The sequence below is a fragment of the Phaenicophaeus curvirostris genome, unplaced genomic scaffold (genome assembly GCF_032191515.1).
Source record: "Phaenicophaeus curvirostris isolate KB17595 unplaced genomic scaffold, BPBGC_Pcur_1.0 scaffold_50, whole genome shotgun sequence".
In the NCBI taxonomy this organism is placed as follows: Eukaryota; Metazoa; Chordata; class Aves; order Cuculiformes; family Cuculidae; genus Phaenicophaeus; species Phaenicophaeus curvirostris.
The window spans coordinates 1,456,561-1,472,520 of NW_027206673.1; the positions used below are offsets into that span (position 1 = coordinate 1,456,561).

The window sequence follows — 15,960 nt, forward strand, 5'->3', positions numbered from 1 at the left end:
AGATAACCGCAAGAGCTGCTTGGTCTCTTTGAGGACAGGCCTTCCTTCAAGAAGGCTGAGGAGCCTGGCACCTGCTCTATTGCTAGTGGAAGGTGTTGGACACCGTCTCTACTAAACGTGTTGTTGTCGGCACAGCCACCGCTTCTGTGCTGTGCCTGTAATTGGCCCCAGCAAGAGTGGGGATGCGATGCCACGGGGCTTGTGTTGAGCATGAGGGTAAAGGAGTTCCTCTGGAGTCAGGGCACAAGGCCCTGGCTTGCCAGGGTGCCAATTTGGTTCTGTATCTAGCACACAGCTTTTGTAGGTCCAGGATTCAGTAGAACAAGATTTATTTCCCTCTTGTACTGATGAAGAGCACAGAGATATTAGCCTAAGATGGTGTCAGACACTAGTCTTGTGGTGCTTGCGGGCAGGCACACACTGTAAAGGGTGTGAAGGATGAACTGAGAAGCCCACATGGAGGGCCAGCTTTGAGCATTAAGATACTTTGTGCCATCAGACCTTGGGGCTTCATCACACAGTGGCTAATACCCTTCCCTCTCCTTGCAGCCTGTGAAGCTGGAGGCAGGGGAGGAACGTCATCTCTCCATCACATTTAATCCTCACCACCCTGGTGAGGGGAGTTTCTACCTGTGAAACTGCATCGCTGTTCATCCATCCCTGTGCAGGGAAGGGCACCCGGGCAAAACCTTGTTCCTGCACGTGGCTGCAGGAAGGACAAGTCACGTGTGACCTCTTGGGGGGCAGAGTAGAGCCTCTAAATCCAGAAATGAAAACCAGCCTTAAGTAAAAAGCTACAAAGCTAAATATTCATTTAGGATCATATCCTTAAAGGCAAAATTCCCAGCTGGGAATGGGGCATCCGGGCTGCTCTAACAAGCCTGCCTTGTTTGACTCTGGGGGAAGCCTTGCAAGTGGGGACAGTGACAGCAGGTGTGGTTTGAGTGTGTCTTCCATGTGGCTTCAGAAACACCAACAGACTTACTGTGAGCACGTCTGAAGTTTAAAGCCTGGAATGTCATCGGAGTCACCTGGGGATATTTGTAGATGTTAAGCTCCATGCTTTTTCCTGACAGATGTTGGTCAAACTATAAACTCAGCTCTCCTTGGCAAAACGAGCTGCTGAGCTGCTCTCCTGAATCATTTGCCAAACTGATCTTCAGACAGTTTGGATTTGGAGACATCTGGGGAGGTGATCGTGCCATCGGTAAGCGCCACATCAGTTATAACCTTGCTCCAGCAGAGCTGCTGCCCTTTTAGCATGAAGTGCTGTAGGAGCTGTTGTTTTGCAGCCAGGGAATATCTGTAGCACAGCAGGGAGCTGGATCTTATCGTGATCTGTGCAAGGGTTCAGGATGCTAAGAGACGAGTCGGAGTTGCTAGCAACGTAAATGTTTATTAAATGCACATAGGAAGTCAGGTAACTGACCGGCCAGGGTCGCCCCAGACAATGGAGGACGACCCTGAATCGGTGCACTGAGGGATGTATTTATACTCACACAGACACATGCAGTTTCCATACAGGCTTTTGCAAGCCAGATAATAAATCAGCTGAGTTTACAGAGTTGTCTTAGTTCGGCAGTCTTCAAGGTTGCAGTCCTGTTCTGTGCCAAACAGTTTCTAAACCCCCCCTTTTCCTGCCTTCCGCCTTATCTCTGGTCAACTTGTTCCCTACTTGCACAGTGCTGCATTCTTTGAGCTGGCTAATTAACTCCTGCAGGGGCGCAAGGCGATTTGTGGTCCTAACATTCCCCGCTTTCTTTTGGTCATGAATCAAATCCTTGATTCTATTTCTTGTGAGTCTAGGGGTTCATATCTAGTCAGGACAAGCATTTTTACTGCTGTGATTCGGTCCTGTACAAATGTCAGGATTGCATTTATAACACAGGGGCCTACAATCAGAGCAAGCAGTAATAGGATCAGCGGTCCAGCGGGGGCAGTTATTAACGAGGTCAGCCAAGGAGACCAGCTGTACATCCTCCCATACCATGAACTTGATTCCTGTCTTTCTTTTTCCCGTCTCAAGAGGCTCTCTTTAACTTTAGATAGAGTCTCTTTGATGACTCCTGAGTGATTTACATTAAAACAGCACTGTTCTCCTAGGGCTGCACACAACCCTCCTTCTTTAAGAAAAGCAGGTCTAATCCTCTCCGATTCTGTAAAGCTACTTCTGCTAAAGAGCCCACTTGCTCTTGGAGCTTCCCAATTGAAAAATGGAGCCGTTGGATGTCTAGGTCTGTTTGTTCGGAGAGTCTTCTAAGTTGGACATCACTATTTACTAGTGATGCTATTCCCAGCCCTGCTGACCCCCTGCAACAAGGTGCACAAATCGATTCTAAAAATCGGCTGTTCACTTGTGCTATTTTCTGCCATCACTAAACCAGTTTGAGTATCTATGATTGTCCATTTTACTTCTGCTGGCTGGTATACGCTCCCGCTTATGCTAGAGATCACAGTACAAATGATGATAATTACAAAAAGCATTTTCAATTGTTTACCCTTCGTAGTTTCAATTTCAGTCCATGATTTATAGAGGGAGGCCCAACTGGTTCCCACAAGGGAGGTGTTTGCGCCTTTTCTTCAGTTGCTTTCTTGACGTGAGTCTCGTGGATCCAGGGTTTCAGTCCTTCCACCTTCACTGCTGTAGGTGCTGCCAAGATGACGGTGTACGGTCCCTTCCAGCGAGGTTCTGGATTCCCCACTCGGTGGTGCCGCACCCACACCAGATCCCCGGGCTGGTAAGGATGTGGCTGTGGACCTGTCGCTCCTGGGGCGGAGGCAGCTCGCACCTTTTTGTGTATTGCTTTTAGAGTTCCTTGTAAAACCTGTAAAGACTGGAGTACGTGTTGGTCAGACAATTCAGCTATTGCAGCTTCCTGTAGCCGGGGGCACGCAGGAGGTGGGCGTCCAAACAGTATTTCAAAGGGGGTTACATGCTTAACATACGGAGTACAACGCGTGCGCAACAAGGCGAAGGGCAGGAGCTCTACCCATCCACCGCCAGTTTTCAGAATTAATTTAGTTAGGATCTAGAGTGGCCAAGGGGGATGTCTCTCCTACATGGGTGCCAGGATCCCTTTTATCCCTTCCACAAGGGTCTCACGTGGCAGAAGTTGCCTTCCCCATCTCTTGCTGCCTTGTGCCTGGATGCTGGCTGGGCAGCACAGGGAAGCAGAACCTCACACGCTTCTTCTGCGGCTTCTTAGGAGCCCTCGATCTGTCTGTAACAATGATCTGGAACCTAGAATGTAAACACTGACACGGGAGTGAGGAAGGGTGACCCCTGCCCTCTGCAGCTTCCCACTACTAATCCTCCTTTTCCTGTGTGGCCATGCACAGGTTTTATCGGGAATCTCCCCCAACCAGAAGTTGGAGCTTCGAGTCCTCTCTGTGAGAGTTCTCTGTGAGAGTTCTCTCTGACGGGAGTGGTGATGGGCTGGGCATCAGCTCAGAGACACAGTTGGCGTAAAACTGCATGCAGAGGCCATTGCCTTCACAGCAGAGAATGGCCATGTCCCGGAAGGGGAAGGCAACCTGCTGCCTGTTCCTCAGCTGGAAATGGTACAGAAGGATGGTCTTTCACGCACAGCTCTCCAAGATGCTTGTCGGGGAGGAGGTGGCTTGCAGGAGCCACCAGAAGTCAGCAGTTCGATCCTGACATCGACTAGCGAGGAGGAGGAACATCACCAGCACCTCAGCAGCCACGGTTCCATCTAAGATTCACAGAATCACAGAATAACAGAATCAGTAGGTTGAAAGAGACTCACAGGATCATCGAGTCCAACCATTCCCCAGAAGGGGCGTCCCGGGCACCGAGAGAGGCGCCACAGGCACCCGGAGCGACGCCCTGGGGTTCCGCACTACGAGGAAGCCCCCTCAGGGTTGTGCTGGTGTCTCTGGTGGTTTGGGGCTGTGAGATCTCCGAGGGAATGTTGTTGAGGCTCTGGAGCGAGTCCAGAGAAGAGAACAGAGCTGGGGAAGGGGCTGGAGAAGAAGAGGAGCGGCTGAAAGAGCTGGGGGGGTTCAGCCTGGAGAAGAGGAGGCTGAGGGGAGACCTCATTGCTCTCTGCAACTCCCTGAGAGGAGGTTGTGGAGAGGAGGGAGCTGGGCTCTTCTCCCAAGTGACAGGGGACAGGAAGAGAGGGAATGGCCTCACGCTCCACCAGGGGAGGGTCAGGCTGGACATTAGGAAAAAATTCTTCACAGAAAGGGTCATTGGGCACTGACAGAGGCTGCCCAGGGAGGGGGTTGATTCACCTTCCCTGGAGGGGTTTAAGGCACAGGTGGATGAGGTGCTAAGGGGAATGGTTTAGTGTTTGATAGGAATGGTTGGACTCGATGGTCCGTTGGGTCTCTTCCAACCTGGCTATTCTGTGATTCTGTGAATAGAAATGTTGGATAAATTGAATACAGTTTTGTCTTGTTCTTGGTGGAGTGTGAGTCCCTGCAGTACCAGGGTGCTGCAGCTCGGCTGGAAGTGCATCAGCAGCGAGGTCAGGAGGGGCACAGCGCCTGCAAAGCCTCCTGTGCTGTGCATGCAGTTGCCTGTGTGCAGAATACCTGTTTTTCTTTGTGGGAGGTGTCCGAGTGCTGCCTTTGAGCTTTCTCTGCCTCTCTGCTGTTGTATTATCCCCAGGGACTGTGGCTATCCCCATGAACTGGGATGAAGGTGCAAACTCCTCCATCATGGCTGGAGTCCTCCTGCCATGGGGTTGATTTACAGAATTCTCTTGCTTAGAATTTGTTCTTCCCTGGGGTAAATCTGACTTCAGCTGCCGGCTGCAAGGACTTGAGAGAAGTATTTAGGACTGGTTATGCAGCAAAATGGGTGGCAGTTTGCTGGTGTACTGGGCAGCTGTAAGGGTCCCAAGCCGAAGCCCGGAGGGTTTTGTTTGGAATCCCCCAGACGATATAAAAACGAGGTCAATTGCTGTAAATGAAAAGGGTTTTTTTTATTGCAAAAAAGGCAGAAGATGAAAGGCAAGGTAACATGAGCAGTGATAGGAAAGTGAGGAACAAAGATAGAAACTCAAGCGAGAGTTCAGAATAGGATTGCAAGAATAGTTCCCACCATGGGTCTTCAAGGGGCTGTGTCTCAGCAGCCTGGTGAAAAGTCAGGGCTCCCGCGAAGAGTTAGTGGTAGGCAGAGGCGAGCGTGCGAGTTTTTTGGATGCTTTTATAGCTTCGTCAGTCCAGGTTGTCGTGTCTCCACAGCTTCACCCATCTGGGCCTGGGCATTGTCACGCAGTGTCTCCAGCTCAAGTCTGCTTCAGCTTAGCAACAGCCGCAATCCTTGAGGCAATGATGTTTTAATCTGGCTTTCTCACAGCAGTTAAGGTTGTTGTCGCTGTGACAATTATTATTGTTAGCCTGTGTTTGCAAAGAGCCTGAAATGACATGTTTTTTCAGTGGGTGCTCATTCAAATGTCAGTGGTGTCACTTGGAAAGCCAGAGCTCGTAAGTGACTGCTTATCAGATGTGAATAAGAGAAGAGGAGCCTTGTCCCTGTAATGCTGTGGGAAATACGCGTGTGCCTGACACTCAGCTGACATTAAAACAGTTACCGTGTGCAGCGTTTTCAGTATTACCAGGGCCTGAGTGTTGGTTGTGCATGTGAGAAAGTCTTTTTGAAAATGAACCTGAGCATCCCCTGCCAAGCTTCAGTGATGTTGCTGCGTTTCTGGGGTAGGATCCAGTGCTGTGCACAGCTAGGTTCTTAATGATGCCTCTGATAGTCTGCAGTGGGGATCGGTGCTGATTCTTGTTACTCTGGTTTGGTGCCTCAGAATCGAAGTATCGGTTTTGTCTGTTCTGTCGGCTGGCTTCCAGAGCAGGTGGATCCACGGGGTTGTTTCTTCCTTGTGAGCTCACAGCCCTGTGCAAGTCATGCTAGTAGCTGGCTTGCAACCTCCTGGCCATAAGTAGCTCCCGAAATGCTTACAAACCTCTGCCAGCCAAACACGCCCATTCTCTGGGCTCACATGCACACGGTTTTGCCACGGTCCCCTCATCAAATGCCTGGCGTGGGCTGTGTTGTGGGCAGCCTGCGTTGCTCCTTTTGGTCTCAGAAGGCAGTCACCAGTTTTCCAGTTACCTGGAAATGGTAATGCTTTGTTGACACCACATCTGCAAGGAAACCAGTTCAGCTGGCTGGTGAGGAGTGGAGAGTTGCTTAGTCCCAGAGGTCTTGGTGTCAGAGCCAAGGTCAAGACTGCAGCAAAGACCCTGCTGTCTGACTGGGGCTGCCTGAGTGACCACAGTTTCTTCTCCATCAAAACAAGGCTCAGAAGAGGATTTGACTTTTCTTCTGTGAATTGTGAGGGTCCAAGAGAAGCTTCCCCCAAAGCCTGGCAAGGCAGTTGAAGCAAACTTCTAGGATGCTCTTTGAGCAGGCTGCTGCTTTTCACTGTGGGAAATACGTAGGCAGGAACCTGTCAATCACTCCACAGTTTTCCTCTGGGATTTCCAGATCTCCTTGTCACCACCAAAATAAATACCCAGGACCTGTTTTTAAGGTGACAAATTGACCACTAGCAAAGCACTAAACCAAGTAACTTTTCTAAGTGTGGTTGTACAAGAGCCACCTAGCCCAGCTGCCGCGTGCAGGAGTGTTTCATTTGGCTTGTCACTAAGCACTAAAGCACTGAGTTTTGTATCTGTCAGCCAAGAGCTGTTTAGCTGGCAACAGATCATTGTCATCACTCATATTCATTTGGAGAACATCAGCACACTTTTGTAATTATTTCCAACACGTTGCACAGAATTTGTCTGCTGGGCCAAGCAGACAGATTACAAGCTTGGATTACAGCCCAGATTCCCAGACTACATTGCTTGGGAATAGAGAAAACCTCCATTGAGTTCACCTTGATAGGCTTCCGTTAATGGTGATAAATTTAGCTCAGCATTTAATTGTTCAGGCTGTAAATGGGATTCTCCTTTTGTTACCATGGGGTAGTATCTAGTGTATGTTTGCATTCATTGAGATTTGTGTGATGTTTCCTTTGCCCAGAGCAGCTTTCATTGCAATGCTGATAAAATGGAACCTTTCCTAGCCTCAGCCAGGCTGTTTTTTGAAGGTAAAAAATGAATGCTGAAAATTAAACCATAATTATTCTTTGGTGTTCAAGAAACGCTTTCATTTTCCCTGTCTGATTTATAGCCTGTGATGTCATTGGAACAGGTATTGCCTTGACATTTGCATCTCTTGAGGTGTGGTTTGTAGGTGGCAGAGCTCCTGAGGCAGTCAGGGTCAAGTTGTGTGTGCAAACAGTTCTCACCACCTCTGCGCTCTTCAAAAACCATTCTCTGACTGTATTGCTCGCAGCCAGACTCTTGAGTCTCACTGCAGAGAGCTGGGTGGGGAGTCTGGAGGAGAGGAGGTCGTTTTATACCACAGGATCTTCTGAAGTGCTGGATCCCTTCAGAAAGGAGAGTCAGCAGCTCTGTTGCTGATCCTGGGTGTTGGGGTTTGCTTCTGCTGACTGTGGTTTGATTGTTCCTTGCTTGCCTAAGTGAGCTGAAGTGAACTAGACTGCAAAAGGAATATAGTCCTCAAGTCTCCCACAGTAGTGCTGATATCTCTGTTTGTGTTGCAGCCCTTTCTCTGTCGATCGCTCCATTGGGAACCTTGGGATTGGTGAGGCCACACAAGTAACAGTGGAATTTCACCTGCTGAAAACCGGGAATCATTCCAGGTCCCTGGTAGGTCACTATGACACCGGTAAGCGCTGCATGCTGCACACTCTCAGCTTCCTTCAAAACAGTTATGATGCAGTTATTTTGAAATAAACTTTAAGACGGAGAGCAAATGATTACTTGAGGGATTGTCTCTCTAGCTTCAAAGCATGCAAAGAAGCTAAATGCTGTTGAGATGAATTGCTAAAGTGAAATGGAAATATTTAATCACTCAGTCTTAACAGCTGCTTATTGCAGGCGTAGAGCAGGGCACCAGGCAATGTCACCCAGCCTCACCTGGCAAGCCCTGGCTGCTTTGTCCTGCACTAAGTCAGACTCCCTGTGATTCACATACAAAAAGCAGCCATGTGGCTCTTTCAGAAACACCACCAGCAGACTGTTTATTACAAAACAGAAGCTCTTAAGAATAAGCCCGCAGTTTGGGAGGTTGGGAGGCATTTTCTGTGCTTTGCCGTGCTGACTTGCTTGGCTCACCAGTGGCAGCATATCCCAGTACCTCATGCTGCTGTCAGTGTGACTTAGGCAGGATCAGGTGCGCGTTATATAGGTTTAATTTTTGCCGTGTGCTGCTGCTTCTCTTGTTCCTCTGAACCTCCCTTGTCTGCCCATGTGCCCCCAGATCCCTTTGCTGGTCAGCACCAAGGGGTCAGGAGAAACACAGCCCTGGTGGCAGGTCTGCATGAGGCTCTACGTGAGGCCTGGCTGAACTGGGACTCCTCAGTCACCTGAATGACCTCAATCCAGAATTCCTTGTGACCTGAGTGGGATGGCAACCCAAAGGCCACCTGGGCACATCTGAAAAATCTCACTGTCAGTAGTGTCACAGCGTCACTTTGGGGCTCGATGTCTACAACTACCCAGAGAAAGGGTGCTTAGAGTGGTGTCCAGGACATCCTCTGGCAGTCCACATGCAGCTGTCAGGATGTGGTAAATGTTCTGGTCTGTGAAACTGTCAATACTGCAAAGAGCCCTAACACTTCCTTCTGCTACTGGTGGTTTGCTCTGTTGTAGTATCAGCAAGTGAGGTGAGCAAAGACTCCGCTGTGCTTTGTTCCAGGTGAAGATATCCACACAAGACTTTATGGATGGGCTGTAGATGCCAGCATTGAGCTGGAGAAGGGCTCCTTGACGATTGAGAAGACTTCCCTTACTCTGGCAAACTGCAGCTCTGTGGTCCTCCACAATGGAAGTGAAATTACAGCCCACTTCCAGTGGAAGGCTGCTGTTCCTCGGGAACGGGAGGATCAGCAAAAGCTGAGGTTTGTTTGCAAAACTCCTTTCAGCTGGATGCTCTGCACAGGCGTAAAACTAACGTATGGCCTCAGAGTGATGTCGGTGCTTTGGAAAGGTTTAGGACGAGTAAAGCATTCACAGTGTCAGGGGATGCCACTGAGCTCCGAGATAACAGAGCTCAGCACTTCCCATTCCAGTTCCACCCATGCTCCAGCTAAGGATTATATTTTGGGGAGAAAAGTTTGATTGCAATGACTAGAGAGCAAATTGGTGTTTTGTGGGAGCAGAGACCACTGAGGTCCAGAGATCCCTGAGCTCCAGAGGGTCCATGAGGCTGAGGAATGTAGCTTCAGGGAGCAGAACTATTGTGACAGTGACTGCAGTTGCTTCTGCTCCAGCTTTGATAATGTGGCAACTGGTTTCCCAGCAGGGTGCAGGACAGAGTGCTTTGGTCTTGGTTTCTAGCAGAATGAAGTGTTTCTGCCCTTCCTTAGAGTCTGGTGAGAGTTTGGAGGTGGAGAGTTCTGTAGGGAAGGTAGGAGAGTACAGAGCCGAGAAGCGCATTTGGGCTTCAGCTGCCTGTGTCTTCCTGGTAGTGAGAGGTGGGGCAGGTTCTTCAAAGGGCATCATTGGTGAAGCTTTGCAGTTGCCGTTTAGGTCAGCGCAGAGAAACGCTTAGAGCTGGGTGAGTGAGTTAGAAATTACACACAAAAGCTTGGGTGACTTGTGAAATTCTTGTGTGACTTCTCAGCCTTGGGTGGATTTAGGTCTCTAGGAGTTAGTCTGAACCCATCATGGTTAGGAAACTGTCCTAAACTTGCATGATTTTTTCAGGGCTTCTGAGCAAATAAGGTTAAGTGTAATTAGGTCAGAAATGCCTTGAAGGCCAAAACGAGTTTTCCACTGCTCTCTATTTTTAATTACCCAGTGCATGGCTTCCGTGGAATCTCAGTGTGTTAAAAGAAAACCTCTTGAACTTCTCTTGATACTTCCCCGGGCCATTCCTTTTCCGTCTCTTCCTACCTGCCTATGTCTCAAAGTGGACCCTGAGTGATCCTCTTTCCCCTCATGAGCAACCAGGTTTCCCCACAGTCGACATTGACCCTTGTTGTTTTTTTCCTAGTTACATTTGATCTTGCACCAGTTTGTGTCCTCAACGCTGACCAGGAGGTTTTGTTCTTCCTTACTCGCAATCTTAGGGATGTCCATAGCTCCAGGGTCACTGTGCTGCTCTAAGAGAAACTTTTGAGGTCTTGGAGCAGGGAGGAGGCAGCGTGGGACTCTGCACTAGGATGTGACCCAAAATGACCTGGATTGTTACGAGGTCTGTCCAGGGATTTGCTCTGTCCCCCTCCTGCAGGACTTTCTGGGCTGTAAGGGTGGAATTATTGTCTGTGGATGGGTTGAGTTGAGGGTTGTCCATCTCAGAGACTGGAAGCCCTCCCCATGCACAGCATCGTCTGTCAGCCCTGGAGAAACATTTCCCAGTGTGCTGCATGGGAGTGAGCCGAAGTGAGGGGTTTTGGTGTTGGTGACAGCATTTGCCCGTGGCTCTGTGTGCAGCTCCGTGGCTGTGGTTCCCTCCTATCTGTGTTTGAATTCAGCTGGGTAGCGATCGCTGTCCTGTTCTTACTGCTGCGCCTCCATCTGCTGCACATGCAGCCTTCCAGTTCTCCCTCAGAGATGTCTCCTGCTGGTTAGTCACGGCCAGGGGACGGGCGTGGGAAGGGAGGAGAGCAGTATGCCAGCTGCGCTGCAGCAGAGTCCCTTTTCTTCTCTTGGTTGTGAATGATTCCTGCTGCAACTAGCAAGTGTGGGAGAGATCATCTGCATCAAAGCTCTGCATTGAAGGCCAAAAAGGAAACAGAAAAGGTGGTTTAAGGCTAGAATCACAGAATGGTTTCAGTTGGATGGGACCTTAAAGATCATCCAATTCCAACCCCCTGCCATGAGTAGGGACACCTCCCACTAGATCAGGTTGCTCCACGCTCTGCCTTGGTGGAGGGAATTGGGTTTTCACAGCACTGTCTGCAGCAGCTCTGATGCCGGGCAAAAGGGTTTCAAAAGGCTTTTCTTTTGAATGAAGTGTTTGAATTCAGAGGTGATGCCCCTTCCTTTCTCAGGGCCTCTGTTTTCATGCATGTAACCCCATTAAATTTCACCAAGTTGTTGCGATACCTGAATACATTCATCTGCTTTTCGAGTGTTCTGGGATCCTGTGCTGGAAGGCAGAACTTGTAAGTGTGGAGTAAAACTGCCTGCCGTGCCGGAGGGCAGCAGGTGGCAGTTGGATCCCTGGGGACCCCGTGGCAGAGGGTCAGCCCCTTGCTGAGCTGCTGCTGTTCCTCCTCGAGTGCGTTGCTGCCCTTGTGCTTACCTGATGGTCACTGCAAAGATGTTGCTTCTTAAATGATCTGCTTGGTTTGTCTCTCCCTGCAGGCTGTGCCACAGGCTGCAGAGGCGGGAGAACGAGACGGATTGTTCTCTCAGGAGTGCACAGAAGTCCCCACTCTCCGAGAACATGCTCCCCTTCTCTCCCGCGGCTTCCAGAAGCAGAGGGAGAAAGTGCAAGGAGACTCCCTGCTTTTCTCCAATGATGTTTTCACCATTGACCCAGTGGTAAGTGACAGCTGAGAAGCTCCCTTCCTTCTCCTTCTCCTCCTCCCCTTCTCCCTGACGAGGTCACTTGGCAGATCCCACATCAGCTGGTTGGATGTGCTGAGAAAGAAGACTCCGGGTTTCTCTCATGGGGCTGGGAGAACTTATTGCAAAAACCATTTCTGAACTGCGGGCATCTGGCAGGCGGTCAGAGCTGCCTAAAACTGATCTCTGTTGCGAGGGCCATAAATTGAGGGCACTTAAGTGTCCTTACAGCCTTCAGAGGTATCAGGGTGCATTATGTACTTGTAGGTATCTGTGCAGGGGCAGGGTGTCAGTGCAGCACCTTTTCAACCTGGAATGGAAAAATACATTTGATTTGCTCAATCTTTTCTGATCTAAGTCAAAGCGTTTGTGTAGCCATAGTGGCACAGGGATACAGTGGAAGATTTGGAGGAGAGAGGTCCCTTAGACTGCCTGGTACTTCTGAAGAAATCCTGCCTGATTTGCTGGAGTATGAGTCGGTTTGGTTCCTTCTCTATAGCCTGAATTTAACCAAATGCTTCTGCCAGGTGCTGGTAAGGGTGGGGGACTTAGAAAGTTTATTTTGCAGCTGATTCCAAATGCTCTTATAAATTTTGGTGACGGGTGTTGTTGGCTACTTTCTCGGCACTGATGCTCTGAGTAAGTGCTCCAGGTGCGGAGCTGAAAACAAGAAATGCAATATTTGAAGATGCATGATTTGTCTTGTGTTTTAGGAGGGAGATGTCTTGCCAAATTCTCCGGTTGAAATTAACGTGATCTTTAAACCCCAAGAAGCCAGAGTCTATCAACAAACAGTCTACTGCGACATCTCAGGCACGGCTCCTTCGTCTTCTGTCAGGCCCAGGGAAGGCGAGGCACAGTCTTCCAGCTCCCTCTGCTCTTGTGTAATTGCTAGGAAGGGTCAGCGACCAGCAGGGTTGTGCTGGCACGTGCCCACTGTCCCTGTGGTTTCCAGGTAGCCTTCTGTCCCAGACCAGCCCTCAGGATGCCTGGCTCTAAGCTTGGCTCACTGATCCCAGAACCATCAAAGCATGAATTTGCCAGGGCTTTGCCAGCATTTGCTCTCCTGTGAGGTGTCTGTGAAGGCCAAAGAACTACAGAGCAGAAGAGCTTTAATGGACAAGTACGATGCTCCTGTAGCCCATTTCCTTCCACGATGAGTCCTTATTATGCAGATGCATCATCAGACTACTGAGGTGGTAGGAGCTGAGTTACCACTGTGCTCCCAGGGCCCTGATCACCTCCCACTGCCCAGATGCTGCCAGACCTGAGGCGTCTGAGCCCTGCTGAGCACAGGGTGTCTGTGAAAGGACCTCCTCTGGCCAGCACATGCTTCTCTCCCTGCGTGGGCGTTGTCACCTTGTAGCTCTGAGTCCGTGGTGCGTATGGGTAGCATTGCACAGGGCTGGCTGGGAGCAGCAGGGTGAGCACCCTTCCTGGAAATCGGAGTTCAGGTAGTCTGTTAGACAAGCTTTATGCTCATGCCATCTTTCAGAAGTGCTGTCAAGTCTTTTTCTGGGAGCAGTTGTCATTGCCCTACCCAGCTTCGCCCTTCACAGCAAGCTGTGTGATTCAGGTTACTTTGTCCTTCCCCTGCATCTCTGCATGGTGCTCCTCTGGGTGGTTTTCAGGAGCAGGGCATGGCTGTCTACCTTCCATCCAGGGAACGTGATGGTTTTCCCCATCTGAGAGGAAGAGGTGGGAGGCCCGTGATCCCCAGCTCCCATTCTGGAAGGTGAAGAAATGACTGACCCAGCTGCTTTGTTTCTTTCCTGACTGCTCTGAGCTGACAGATACAAATGTGATGGAGCAGCTTTAAACAGTAACTGTGCAGGGTTTACTGGGCAAACGCTCCCTGTGGTGATGACACAGGGCTTGTGTCAACAAGAAGTCTTCCTGCCCACCAGCTGCAGTTGTTGGGGCTGTGGGAGGAAAGGGTTGATTTGAAAAGATGCTCCCAGGCGTTCCTCACTCAGTGCTGTGCTCCTGGCTCTGAGGTTCTTGTACTGGTGCTAGCGGTGTCCCTCACGTTGCTGCAGGGCACTCTGGGGGTTGTGGCAGGAAAGCTTTTTTGTTGCAGAGAAACAGGAAAACTACTTGTGTGCAAGCTTATAACTGGTCTGGGAGTCACAAGAAACAGAGCTGGCTAACTAATGTGTGTTTAGCAAGAGGAGCCTGTTCTTGAGAAACCCTGATGGGCCCTGGGGAGAGGTGAACTCTTCCACTGGCTCCTTGGGAGAGGACCTCTAGCTGGTCATTTGAACGACGTGCCTACCCCTATCCCTTACAAAATAGAGCTGAACCACTCGATTGTCAGGATGGAAACTGTCCCAGAGCCGAGGTGCCTGGTACAAAGAGTTTAAAGAAGAAAATGATGATCTTTAACTAGAGGATCAATTATTTCTGCTTCTTGGCTTCTCTCACTACCTTGTTCATGCATTTGGGTGCCGGTCACAAATCCCTTTGGAGCATGATGTGCGGGTGGCATGCATGCCTCTTGCTGGGATTATCTGGCAGCTTTGCTGCAGTTGCAGTACCGTGAACTTTGCAGCTGGATCTCCTGCCTCACTGGAAAGGGACTTTGCTGGCCTCAGCTTTTTTTGCAGGTCCTGCGCTAATGGCTTAGCAGATGCTTCTGGATTGGTTCTTTACAGAACTGATCAGCACTGGTCACTTGGCAAAACTGGCAGTTAGGCAGTGGTCTGAAATTTGCTCTTGGAACATATTTAAGCTCAAAACGAACTTTCTTAATTATTCATGCAAATAAAGCTGTGGCTCTTGGGCGCTGGGAGGGAGCAGGCGATGTGGGGCTCAGCTGCTGAAAATTCATTTTTGTGTTCGTCTGTACACAGAACTGCAATTGGTTAAACTTTGAACTGATTGGTTCAAAATTAGGCAGCGGCCCAAGGGCGTGCCTCCTGCGGGTCCTGTATCTTCTCCTGGAGCATCTAGAGCTGGTCCCTTCCAGCCTGGAGTCAGGGACTAGCATGGAGGCAGCCTGGAAAATCCAGGATGACAGAGGGAAATATTGTACTGAAACAGAAATCTCTCCCCAGGCCGTGAAGCCAGGCTGCCCCTCCACATCGCAGCTGAGCGCATTGGGCCCCAGCTCTGGTTCAGCTACGAGCAACTGGACATTGGGGACGTTTCTGTTGGATGGGCCCGCAGCTGTGAGGTGAGCAGTAGGGGTACATGGGAATTGGGGTGGATCCCGATGGCTTTCTGGGAACTGTGAGCCTTGTGGACCCACGGGATTTCTGGCAACACAGGCAGTTGTGGGCAGGGAATATTGACATAACAGTCCAATGGGGGGGGGGGTGGTGGTGTCAGAGAATGTGGATGCTGTTTGATGGGGTCCAAAATGTGCATGTGTTGTTCATGAAGCCCTAATCCCTGCCTTTGGGCAACCTCCCTTTGAGGTCAGCTGGGAGGCTTCATGCAAAAAAACCCCAGCACCTTGACGCAAAAGCAACAGTGGATCAAAAGCCACTTGAGTCTTGGGACATCTCTGGCTCTAAAGAGAGCAAAACATTTCTGGAAAGAAGCAGAGAACTGTCTACATATTTGCAAATTTGCCCGTCCTCCCCCCGCTGTCAAGACTTTTGCAAAAAACCAAGATAGAGCAAAGAAAAGAGGTAGAAAATGAGGTGATAGAGCATGCCAGATGCTTTCAAAAGATGGACTCTGGCAGGCGAGGACACATTAAGGTGTTTTCTTACCAAAACATTGTGCTCTCTGCATTTTTAATGCTGGTACTTTATTGATTCTCTCTGTATCAATTTATCAGTATCATTACCTGAGAAAATATGAATAAGTAGGTGATGTTGTTAGTGCCACACTGAGCAGCAAGTGGCAGGGCTTGCCCCTGAAGCAATTAGGAACATTCAGCTCGGTTCTGGGTGGGCTTCTTGGTGACAGCATGCAGGCAGATGTGGGCCCTCCTTCCCTGACATGGAAAGAAGTTCATCTTGGCAAATGCTGCGGGATTGTGTGAGTCATTCAAGGCAGCTGATCTACTGAGTGTTCAAGAAAATAGGCGTGGTTCTGGATTTGCAGTTATTCTCGCAATGGTAAATTCATTTGTGTTGGCTGTATTTAGGGAAGAGAAATTCTTTGGAGTAGATGGAGCAGCTCTGCACCTCCTGCTCCTCCTTTCCTGATGTATCAGTCTAAACAAGGATGGAGAAACTGTCACGTTGAAGTTAAAATTAAAAAAAAAACCCTGACTGATGTCCTGTAGCAGAGCTGGAGAGCGTTCCTGAGGTTGGTTTGAGTGCAGCCCCAAGGTATCTGCGGCAGGCAGTGACCTTGTCGGCTGCAGTGGAAGCTGAAGGTGTTCTGCCTTTGGCAGGACCAGACTGACCTGGGGCAGAAGCTGTTGTGGGTGAG

The 15,960-nt window shown here is 49.8% G+C and overlaps 2 long non-coding RNA genes across 2 annotated transcripts in view; both read left to right on the forward strand.

Annotated features, from left to right (window-relative positions):
* LOC138733944 (uncharacterized) overlaps positions 1-7,709 on the forward strand; it is a 28,858-nt gene extending 21,149 nt beyond the window's left edge. Inside the window, exon 4 of the long non-coding RNA XR_011339505.1 lies at positions 7,596-7,709. This is a non-coding gene — a long non-coding RNA (uncharacterized lncRNA). The remainder of the gene's footprint in view (positions 1-7,595) is intronic.
* Positions 7,710-8,758: 1,049 nt separating this feature from the next.
* On the forward strand, positions 8,759-12,386 carry LOC138733946 (uncharacterized). Its single transcript, XR_011339507.1, has 3 exons — positions 8,759-8,954; positions 11,368-11,547; positions 12,285-12,386. It is a non-coding gene; the product is annotated as an uncharacterized lncRNA (long non-coding RNA).
* The last annotated feature ends 3,574 nt before the right edge of the window (positions 12,387-15,960 follow it).